This window comes from Bombus flavifrons, chromosome 1, assembly GCF_040668555.2.
Source record: "Bombus flavifrons isolate JBK064 chromosome 1, iyBomFlav1_principal, whole genome shotgun sequence".
Taxonomy (NCBI): domain Eukaryota; kingdom Metazoa; phylum Arthropoda; class Insecta; order Hymenoptera; family Apidae; genus Bombus; species Bombus flavifrons.
The window spans coordinates 15,799,311-15,811,423 of record NC_138442.1 but is presented as its reverse complement, the minus strand read 5'-3'; the positions used below and the strand labels follow the sequence as shown (position 1 = coordinate 15,811,423).

At 37.9% G+C, this 12,113-nt stretch overlaps 1 protein-coding gene across 4 annotated transcripts in view; it reads right to left on the bottom strand.

Moving 5' to 3' along the window:
- The window catches only part of LOC138178453 (uncharacterized), a 92,829-nt gene that overhangs the window by 19,843 nt on the left and 60,873 nt on the right, over window positions 1–12,113 (bottom strand). The window contains exons 5-6 of one of the 4 annotated variants that reach the window (XR_011172704.1): window positions 6,712–11,341; window positions 3,616–6,570 (exon numbers count right to left, since the gene is read on the bottom strand). The gene's annotated coding sequence lies outside the window, so the exon portion shown is untranslated. Of the gene's footprint in view, window positions 6,571–6,711; window positions 11,342–12,113 lie in introns of those variants that run through there. The other 3 variants (XR_011172706.1, XR_011172705.1, XR_011172707.1) reach the window with 3 other exon arrangements.

Genomic DNA, 12,113 nt, shown 5'->3' with positions numbered 1-12,113 from the left:
TTCCTATCTATCTTTCTCTTTCTTTCTCTCTCTCTCTCTCTTCCCCTCGCTGGTTACAGTTACGAGACGTCCTTGTTGTACAAGGTAGCTCTAGCTGTGCTTGTTCGTTGAATGTTCTCTGTCTTCTGTCCACGTGGTCGCCAAGAGAAGAGAGCAAGCTGGGGTGGTTTGTATGCGTTCCTTATAATCTCGACGCTTACTCCTGGACGTCGTCTAACCGCTCGTATCGTCTGCGTCGTTTGCGATAGCGCATCGTTCACTTATTTAGCCTGTTCTTCTTCGTCTTAGAATTCGCTCTTTTTCTTGCGGTCTCTTTCTGGCTGTGTTCATCCCTCGTGTTTTCCTTGATTCCTAGGGACGTCGTAAAGGTTATACGATCCTACTCTTTTTGCTTCTTCTACTGGCGTGGATTTAATGATACCTAAGGAGTGGTCGAAATTCCTCGTAGACGAGAGAACTTTGTCTCTGACAGCTGGCAGCAAGATGATATAAGTTGCTGATATGTATTTTTTGTACGCTTGTGTAGAGTAGAATGGGTCATCGTGTATGTGATGGAATATATGCCGATAATATTTGATCAGGGATTATAACAATCATTAGAACGTTTATGCGTTTATGGAAAATTTAATCTGTTAACCAGACGCTTCTGTAATCCCGGAATTAAAAGTTAGTAAATTCAAATTCGTTTTCAGACAGGGAAGGCAGCGAATAAATACGAAAGTGGAATACCTGAAAATGTCCAAAATGTCTAAAACAAAACATTCGTTCATCATGAACAGTCATATTTCTAGAACACACGGAATATGAAAAAAATATTCCAAATATTCGAAACAAAATATGTATTCTAATATTTAAGCTACGAAGAAATTTCATTTCAGTTGCATTCATAAGAACATGAATTTGCACAAACATTTATGGTGTAATAATAATTATTCGGCTGCGAATAATTATATTTCGAGAAAGATCGTGCATGGAGAGCGGAATGGCGGGTAGAGAAGCTCGAGGGAAAATATTTCTGCGGTTAGTTCCGTCGTGCCTTTGATAACGAATTAACGTAGTGTATGTAGGAACGTTTTTTCGTTTAGAAAACTGAGAGTCGGTAGGGAAGAAAAATCACCGGTGAATGGAGAAAGGAAATTTAAAAGGACTCCTTTCAGAGGTTAACGCGATTCAATCCTTCGATACGTTCTTCCAGACACGACGGTCGATTCAATCGCGTGAAACTCCGAGAGAGGAACGCGATCCCGCATTACGGACCGTGTATTTTAGTTTTACGAGCCCCGCGGTCCCCGGTTACAAAACGCTCTTATTAATATTTATCGAGCCGCTTTCCAGTGCGAAGCTTTGACCGACAACGAGACAATTAAAACGCTGAACCGAATTTCGACGTAAGCCCCGAGGATTAAAGGAAAGTCTGATTAGCGAATCGTGTTACCGTTCGATCTTCAATTAAATGCAACAGAATTTTCATTCGCAATTGTCATCCCCCTTGTGTGCGAAAATGTTTCCTTCCCGTGAAACGAGCAGTTTTGCTCTGGAATTGTACGCGTTTCCATCTGTCTTTTTATGAAATGTTATCTTTATGAAATGTCACGTAACTAATATGCTCTGAAATTAGAAAAAAATCATTTAAAAATCTATCTCGTTGTATATTTTTTATTTAATACAGATAAATTAATAAGTATGTTCGTAAATGGTTATTAGAAAAAATCAATTCGCAATAAAAAAAGAACTTAGCAGTTTAAAACTTGATTTTAATAAATTCGTACCTCAAAAAATTTAAGGATCAAAGATAAATGTGAGTGGGAATTTATAAAATTTTCCCTGTATTGTTTTCTTTTTTTTTTTTTTTTTTTTTTAGTAAATTATGAAAGAAAATTGACTTAGTTCCGTTGTAGCTTGTTTGAACTTAAACATCTTGGCTATTTTTCTTTGGAGACGTCTCAAAGAGCTTGTTTGTGGAAGCCTAGTTGGTGGTGAATAAGATTTGCATGCAGAGGGTTACTACGTAATATAGAATATTTTTCCAGTTATTGTAGTTCGTCATATAATATCGTAGAACTTGTATCTTTTACGTAGATAGAACGTGAAAATGTTTTGTGAGATAATATTGTTAGAGAGGAATGTGTTTATCCGCATGGTGCTACGCCGTAAAACTTGTAAACGCGTCAGAGCATGGGATGCCGCGAGTGGATCTGACGCAGAGAACTTCATTCTTTATTTTAGTATCCTTTAATGGAAAGCTTTCACGGTATACATTGCAACCTTAATTTAATGCTTTTAATATTTCTCCTATTTCTTTTCAAGTTAGGAACGCTGGCAATTTACAATTGCGGTGTTTCAATGTTTCTCCGTATGTTTTCGCGATGATACTTGTGACTAATTAGTTCGAAAACCATTGAAAACATTTCAAAATTCGAATCGAGCTGTTCGGAATTTACATCGATTACCTCCATAAATTGGGAAATAAGGGAAATTGAATCTAGTGTCACAATTTTTCGAGAATTTATGCCATTTTCTTCTAATAAATAAACTTATGGAAGCAAATAATCCGTTTCTTCGAAAAGGCAATATTAATCACGTATCCAGATAAAAACTGGAATTAATTAGTCTGGCTTCCGAGAAACCCAATTAATTCAAGCATAAATTGGAAAAATATTAAATTCTTTCAACAATAGATGATCTTAAAATTCGTTAAAAAAATTTCTGATTAAAACTATGAGCGTGGAAAAAATCAAATTAATTCAATCGTGAATTTATAACATATTTATTATATTTATGAAGAAAATCATGAAAAATATCCGATACTCTCTAACTACAGATATTGGAAATAAAAATAGTACCAGAGAATATATTATGTAAAAAAACGACGGGTAAGTTAGGAAGTTGTATGAAAGTTTCGTCTCGCGGATGGAAACGGTCAGAAGACAGGCCGGTTGGCCCGTGTCGGAGCTACTTCCGATCCCATGGACGATAATCGCGGGCAGGCTCTTACGTTCGATCGCGTTAGATGGCCGGGTAATTGCGGGATACATTCTATTTTACAATCTCCTCGGTAACTCCCACTTAGCGTCCGTTCGCTCGTTCTCGCCCGGTCCTCTGGTAATTGCGCATATTCACCGGTTGCTCGGCAACCTTCGGAGCACGGCGCGGCGTCGGCTCAACCGGCATCCCGGGACCATTGCGCCAGCTACGCGAATACGCGCCTCCTCCGGGGCCGGAACCTCAATTCGACCGGCCATCCATGAGCTAGAATTTTGTAAAATTAATCGACGATAAAAATCTTTCGGAAATCAAATTGATTAACTACATCTTTTGCCTTTATCCAATGTTGCTTGATTTATATCTGAATGCGATCTTATCTAGCATCGAATTTAACGATAAGATAACGAGTGACCTATTTTGTGTTAATCGAAGACACGATGACTCTGAGAAGTTAAACTGATCAATTGCACTTTTTTTTATCTGGGTATATCAGTCAGTGGTGAAATTATAGGGTAAAAATAATTAAGTATTTTTATACATTTATATGCTGCAACGATGTGAGATAGAGAATCATAAATTTCAAGGTGAATTTTAAGTTGGAAGTTATTTTTAACAAATTTTCTCCAGAAATATAGTTTTAAGGCTACGAAGTTAATTAGTAGTTTCTGAGAGGCTTATATTCGTTTCGTTCGAAGTCGTTGTGGAATTTATCATCGGTTCGTACTACTTGAAGATTTTTGGGCAGAAGACCGTAGGAGGTTTGACATACTTTGACTACTTTTTTCAAGAGTATGAGTATACGTGGGTTTCGATGAAAGGTTTACTGTGAACCTAAGGACCTATATGAGAGTTCGATATTGATATCGAGTATTTTCTTAAGGTCTTAAGTACTATATTGAAGTTTAATGTACTCTCCATATCTGATTTATGGCGATGGTTATGGAAATATTTAGTTTACTGAATTTATGCAAATATAAGACTTTTAATGCATTTCTTACATCTAAGGATAGATAACATTATTTGTCACAAACATCAATTTCTTGCAATAGAATCTACGATTAAATGAATCTGAATCTAGACGAACGAGATCTTTTAGAATTGTGTTTGATAATTTGATCTCTGAATTCTTAATAACATCTTTGTGAAAACTCCAAGAAGATCAATTCATCAAGTTTGCAATAATCCTTAAGACGATTGGAAGACTACTTAAAAGTAGCTAAACACCCAATCTTGAAGCCACTACGACTTTACGAATATATATCCTAGAATTAATCTTATATCGCGAAATCGGTTGAACGGTTACCAGCAACGGATGGGGAACATAGAGCCGTCGTTGCTGAAACTGCTGATCGATTAAAGCGGCCCGACTGATTCACTGGCTTACGAACTGATCACGAGCAGAAGCGGCGCGAGTAGGTCTTCATAAATCAAAGGATTACTCGGGGATTACTTGGAGAATGAAATACGTTCGTGGCGGAGTCGCGATCGTGAATTCTGGATCGTTTGTTGAACCAGAGTTATCCGACAATCGTGGAATCCTTTTATTCCTCCTTTTCTTCGTTTTCTTCGACGACGAAAAGAAGAATCCTTGGCTGGTACCCGCGACACGTTCACGAACCACGGTGATCCAGTGAAATTGCTTATGTAAGTAGAGAAACGGCCAATAATTTTCCGCTCGTTTTAGACGCCCGCGTGCCACTATGCATTCTCCTACTACCACCATAGAGAATAGACTCCTTGGAAATCGGCGCACGTTTACGCGCACCTTTACGTGGATACCGGTCCTTTTCTACGTGATTTAATCTGCATGGTAAAAATGCAATGGCTCGGTGGAGATGCCTGGACAGGTGTATGAATAAGGCAATGCCTGTTTCTATGGGAGCTCTGGTCTATTTGCGTGCTGTTAAATAGCGGAGAAACGTGAAAATTGTTGGAGCGGTAGAAATTTTTCGCGCGTGGTTCTTCGTCGTATTTTTGGCTTGATTGAACGAGTGAAATTATTTTGTTTGCTGGTGCGTGAATTAATGAGATAGCGAGCTTAGGTTCATGCAGGAATGGAAGATTCCGGGATGAAGTACTTTCGAGGCAAAATATCCAGACACTTGTCATAAAAAAATGTTTATGAACATATTATCTGCGTTATACCAAACTTTTTAGAAACATCGTGCACTTTAACGAGGACAGTAATGAGACGTGACTGTCGTGATTATTGTACAATTTGAAACCAATCTGGGTATGTATATATCGAATGGGAGATCGGAGTGCCAGGTTAAGTGGAATATGTACAATCATGGCCAAACGCACGGAGCAGCAGAATGGGACGGGTTTTACAGCGCAACGTAATTTGCTGAAATTCTTCTCTTGTATTGATTGGATGTAAAATCCTATCTTTTTTGAAGTTTAAATTTGACGTATTGGTATTATCTACAAACATTTGATTTATTTATTTGATAATTTTGTTTTATTATCTATGAATGAATATAATAACGTCAGGAGTGTATGAACTATGTTCAGACCCATTTTATCAAGACCTTTTTGCTATTTTAACAAGTACTAACACTAATTTCCCGACTCACCCTGTATACAGACAACACAACAAATTCTCAAATGAAAGAAATCAGAGAACAAACGCAAAAGTTATAAAAAAGGATGAAAGCAATAAAAATTTGCAAATAAAACCAATTTAAAGTGCGCAGGTCGCTCGATGTACAATACTATTGTCTTAATTCTTTCACCACTAAGCCGATATTATTTTTGTTCTTCCCACTTGTGAATCGATTCCACTTTGGACAAATGCGGTTGGTATATCGATTCCAGGAGAAACAAGGGACGTTGGATCGGTTATGGACGCGCAGCTTCACGACGAGGCGGATCAGAATCGATAATTGAACCGTCGAATCAAGAGAATCGTGTTGTGAATGGCCGATGAGGTGGTGCATCGCGCCGGCCCCGAGGATAATGGAACGATATCGTGGGATCTGCGTATTCGGTGACTGCCATTCGGATATCCAGCGAACGTACGGAGATTACGGCCACCGTTGGTTTCTGTGCCATTTGTCTTACGTACGTCATCCGGCACCCTAGCTCCGGAGACTACAATTTCGCGCTATAAATTATTTCGCTTAATGCGTCGCGATGCCGGCCTGCGTTAATGCACGGCGTCGTGCGATTCGTGTCATGGAATTGGCTTGGTAATTTTACAGGATCGTGGCTTGCATCTCGACGCCTGTTCAGGATCGAGTATTGCATTCGAATTATTACGTTACTGCATAACAAATGTCGTTTCGAGTTAAATTATATCGATACATGTAATTAGTTGTAAAATAAATATGTTTTCTTCCATTCATTCTTTTCCTGTCTCCTCTTCCTTCTCTTCTTCCTATTTTTTTCCTCTTTGTTTTCTCCCATTTCTCCTTTTCTTTTCCTTTCTTTCCGTTCCACTGCGCCTCTCCTTTGTGTAGATTCCTTTCCTTATTTCCCATCGTTCCTTCCTTCGTATCCGTTCCTCTCTTTTCTGCTCTCCCTTTCACATTTGACCCTCTTTCCCTTACAAGTCGCAATTCACAATTTGAGTATCCCACGCATCTATATACATATAATAAAACAGTAGAGGGTTGTGCCTGTACATTGAATAAAATAAATAAAACACTCATGCAGGAATAGCTCATAAGCTATGGAGTTCGTAAAACTAATTTTTGGAATTTTTATCTGTCTGTTTGTACTCACATTATGTAAAAACTACCGAGCGGATTTGGTTGCGTTTTCCCTGTTGTATAGCCTAGTATCTGGGAAAGAAAATAGGGCATCTCTCATCTCGATTCGTATTCTAAAAGCTGAGAAATAGCTTGGCATTTGAGTTGCATGCGCTTCCATGTTTGCTAGAAGTTAAACAACAATGGTTATTTACGTCGTGTTTGTTCTAAAATCGAGCAATTCTATAATTTAATATTTTTTACCTATTCCATTTTGTTCACAAAAAATTCATCTGCTGAAAAATTTCCGTATATTAGTAGTACTAGCGCGAACGAAGTAACAGATAAAAGCTGGTTTTTCAATAATTCCATGTAACTTCCAATAACCATTAACATATATAAAAATAAAATATCCAATTCTGCAATAACTCATTAAACCAGTGTATCAAAATTTCAAGACTCTCCTCGTTTCGATACACCAAAATTGCACGATATCTATTCGAATGTTTTCCGAGTGAGACTGTCGCATCCCCGCACGTGGTATCCTCGTTAGCCGTTCGGCTGACATTTCTATCTCATCGATACAGGAACGGGTAATGTTGCTGACACCGTAGTTACCGCAGCAACACGTCGAATTAATAGAGAAAGGGGAACAGAGACGGGAATTCGCAAGAGTGACAAAGAGGAGAGAACACGAAGAGAGAAAGACAGAAAGGTTCGTCGTTCTCGTTCGAGGCTGTAAAGTGCCTACGTTATCGCGGTGCTCGAGCTCCGGTGCACGAGGGGATGATTCATCCCATGCCGCGGAACTTCGCTGAATCAGGAATGACTTCGCATACATTAAATACATTGTAGAAAAGCCTATGCGGATACATGTGTCGCCGCTAACGAAGGACGTAAGCCAGCCCCTGATTAGTTCGTTAGGTCAGCTTGCTTTTCTCTTTGTTATCTAATATTTTTGTTCATTCAATTTGATACCAGCAATCAAGAGCTTCGTGCGCAGAATTTTTACCTTTATTCTCATGTAACATTTTTTTTTACAAAAATGTTTTGCTTTTCAAGATATAAATATATAGAAAAAGAGACGATAATGTCCGACGAATGTATATTTTCATAAATACCGAGAGTGTAGAGAAACGAGCCTCTCAAAAGCTAAGCGGAGCAATTTCACTTCTTATTAATTTTTTAATTTCATCGCATAAGTACACGATTATCGTTCATTCATCGAGGGACAAGCGATTTACTTCCACAACTTCATTTCAAATTAAACGATCAATTAAATTATCTAAAATTATTTGAACAACGGCGAATTCTAATGTAGGTTTAAAAATCAATATTTGTAATATCACCGCTCTTCCGTACCTTTCAATTTATGGAGTTGATCAATATCACCTCCACAAAACGTGTCAACTTTGTCTGTTAACATTTTTATATTATTAATATTTCCAATTATCACTTACCCTATATAATCACCTATACGCTTATATTGAGTTGGCAACTAAGTGATTGCGGATTTTGTCATTAGATGATAATACTTCGTACGTTATTACCAATATGTTATTAAAATATTCCTACTCTTCTATTATAACGTAAGCTTTCTCGTTCAATTATCGATCGTGATTACTTTCTAGAAGTTCTTGTTTAGGCACGTTTCACCATTACCACAACTAGATTTGCGTCAATTATAATTTGTTTCTGTATATATATAGAAATATATATGTATATATATATATATATATATATATATATATATATACATACGTATATGGAGAGAGAAATTCCGTTTCAGTTCTTGGAGAGCTTACGTTACCATGGCGCTCGAGTGGCGTCGTGTATAGGGGATAATTTACCCGGGAACTGTGAGTGTGTGTATCGTCACAGAGACACTGGGAACGCTGTTCTATCACCCTCGCTGTTCTCCGGCTCGTTTTACGATGCCGTACGTTCTTATACCTCTACGTAGACAAATCGCGCGACAAAATGAAGAATAACGCGAGCCGTCGTATTCTTTTTACCGTATAAAATGGAAATCCTGTTGAAACCACGAAATAATACCGTATTCTCCTTCAAGTAATCACAGGATACGATATAGTGATATATCGAACGTTTTATGGTATTCTTTTCTGATCACGTAGCTGCTACGTTTTTCTTTATTCACGAGTACCGCTGCAATTTTCTAAACTTCTCCAATATCGTATGTTTTTTATCTCACATTAGGATATGAAAAATATAGGGGCGAGTTTCTCCATGCACTTTATCAATTGCTCTTTTATCAATGTATATCGTATAAATATTCTATTAACTGCTTTCTTCTTATCGCTTCGTATTATACGAGTGGAGTCTAATACGCACAATATTATCTCGATCCCATTTGCTACCGATAAAATACGGAAAAGGGGAGAAAGTTACTAGCTAAATAAATTTACAAATAAAGCATTTCTCTTTTCAAAACAGAAGTTCTTAGTTTCAAAAAGTTCTATCGTTAAAAATGTGCTAAAGCTATCGATCGATCGTATCGAAAACTTGTGGAATCAGAAAGCACGTTAAACATTTCCAACTCTAAGAGGACCACTTCCGAAACAGAAGCTCAACATTCATCCATTCTGCTTTCCAAAAATATATGATAATAAAACGCGTGTAAATTTTATCGAGACACTATCCATCTAACTAACGAAGATTGATATTTATTAAAAATACGCGTACTATATTGTCTGGAATTCATGCGGCAATAGGAGCGAACGTAAAACTAGGAACATTTTACGGACGATACCGTTATCTCGGCGAGCCAACAAACAACCCTCTTTTCGACTCGAACAAGCTGTCGAAACGACAGAGTTCGGTACCACGAATCTCACAAGTGTCACGTATAAATTTCGTTAGTCCGATATCTCTTCAGTGTCTCCGTTCTTTCGTCTCGTTACACGAACTTATTGCGGTTGACGAAAGTTCGCGAAAATTCAAAAACTTACCATAGAATTTTTTTTACGAATATATTATGTGTTTTCTACGAAACTTTTTGGAAACTACGATACATAGCGAGACCATCTATAGCACTAATCGTATGTTTAACTTTACTGCTATTCATGAGATACGCTAATTTTTTTTACTAAATATCGGTTTACGACAAATGTCTTGTAACTCCTACATATACTTTCAGATTGATTTCAAATTTTCCTATCATAATTACGATAGTTCCTGTGTCTCAGTTACACTGCTAATAAGATTTCAAATATTATATATATCTAAAAATATTCTAAGAATATCCGAATACTTTCGCGAGTCACTGTACATATTTCTCCTCGTAGAAAGTCTCTACCCTTTCTTTATAAATACTACGTCACGGTTACGGGTTAACCTGTACGGACAACCCTTTCGTTGTACGCCACGAAGTATTTACGTTATCGTGAGGGGGTTGAGGCAGCGTGAAAGCGGCAGCAAGGGTCCTGGAACGTGGCAGACGACAACCGTTCTCTAAGATTAGCATAGTCGATATAAAGTAACCATGAAAGACGTTCAGAGGCGAATCTACCGCAATTTTTCTTTGTTTCTTCGGTAGAATCTGTCTGCTAGCTCTTATGTAGGACGTGAGACTGATTACCGAGAGGTTCAAAGGGATTCGATAAAGACAAAGTTTTGTCTCAAGTTCAAATAAAATTCGATCGCTTTATCTTCTAATTTGTCTCATTTTTAAACGTCGATGTCGTATAATACCTGGCACAGGTGTGTTGATCCACTGGCTATTTAGCGTTACAACTCTCTAAAAATAAAACGATAGGTATTAAGTTTGTTACAAAGAGTTATTTTCTCGCATTATTCTAATAATAATACTCTAATACACAAATTATTTATCGGAAAATTTGTCCTTCGCCGAGTTTCCACAGGAAATTAAAAAGAACTTTTTGTTACGATAGTACGAGGATACAACGTTCCATTCGCGTCGATGAATTCGCCAAAATCTTCCATCTACCTCCCACTCCAGAAAATTCAAAGCGTCTAAATTAGAAGATAAACAAATTCCGTAAAAACGATAAAAAGCCTCTTCGTTCCAATAACACTCTTGTCAAACTAAAGTTTCGACAGACGAAACGAAAGTTCCCTAGCGACAGCTCGATTCCTGGCCACGGCGTTCCTCCAGTGGCGTCGAGAAACTCGGCAAGATCATCAAGTGGATCATCCTCGCGGAAATTCGAGGCGGCTACTTATCGTTTGTTCGGTGTAATCACGGTGGCACGGCGATAAAGAAGAGATAAAGAATAGTCGCGGAGAACACTCGAGTAAATTGCACGGTCGTTTGACCAATCATCAGATTGCATCTTGATATGAAGAGGATACAAATGGATTCGCATGGACGAGGTCGCTCGCACACCATCGACGAACCGCAGAACCGCAAAGGCGCGTTTTACGCCACGAGCTCGATTGTATCGCGGCATGATTCACCCTGGAACTGCAGCAGGGTGCAGCACGAGCACCCTTCTTCCTCGATTAGATCTCTGGATATATCCTTGGCCGTACAGCGCCCAGTGCTGCCCCCGATTTAACTCCGCTGGATTTTCGTTTCATGGAGGAAACTGCGAGTGGAAAGGGTGACGACGAGCCGAGGATATCCCAAGAATTGGATACGTTCCTATTTTCTCTCCTCGTCTCTTCGCTGGTATTTCTGTCTGCTGCTGGAAAAGATATATTTAACCTTTTCAGTTTTTACGGGAATAGCTGAACGTGGTTGAAAAAGTATTTATTTCTTTGGGAATTATATTGTTGGTATCGTTATTGTTATTTGCACTGTGTTATGCTATCTTTTATTTAATAAGTACACAAAGTTTTTGATATATTTGGTAAAGTAAGGTATTCTTGATTTTTCTATTCATAAATGGTATATTTACATGTTTTTGTCTTTACGAAAATTAAATTACGGATAAGAGTTACAAATATGGAAACATACGTACGAATTTTGTGTATTTCAATTTTTGGTTATTTTTTATATTTTTGTAATTATTGCTTCTTGTGCGATAGGTTAAAGTATAATATCGTTTCTATCTTCTAATCAATGTTTTGTATATATTGTTGTTCGTATATATTAAAGCAGTTTCTGTCTTTTGTACTTGTATTTACACAAAGTCTTGAACATTTTTTCAAGGAATGTATTTATCTTAAGTTTTAAGAATTTTTCCAAAACGCTTCAACTATCCTCAGCTTCCTGAGCTTTCTGATTCGCCAGAAAAGATCTTCCAGTGCTACGATGACGAACCAATATTATTTCCAACGATTATCACCGTTAAATTTCCAGACAAAACACTCGTTTGAGGAAAGTATCCCGTTCGAACAGCTCAACTCCTTCCGTTTCAGCACCCTTTAGAAAAACACAATCTCGCGAAGTCTCCCCCTCTCGAGGCGTCCTCGAAAAAAGGAATAAAAGAGAAGAGCCAAACCCCTTCCAAG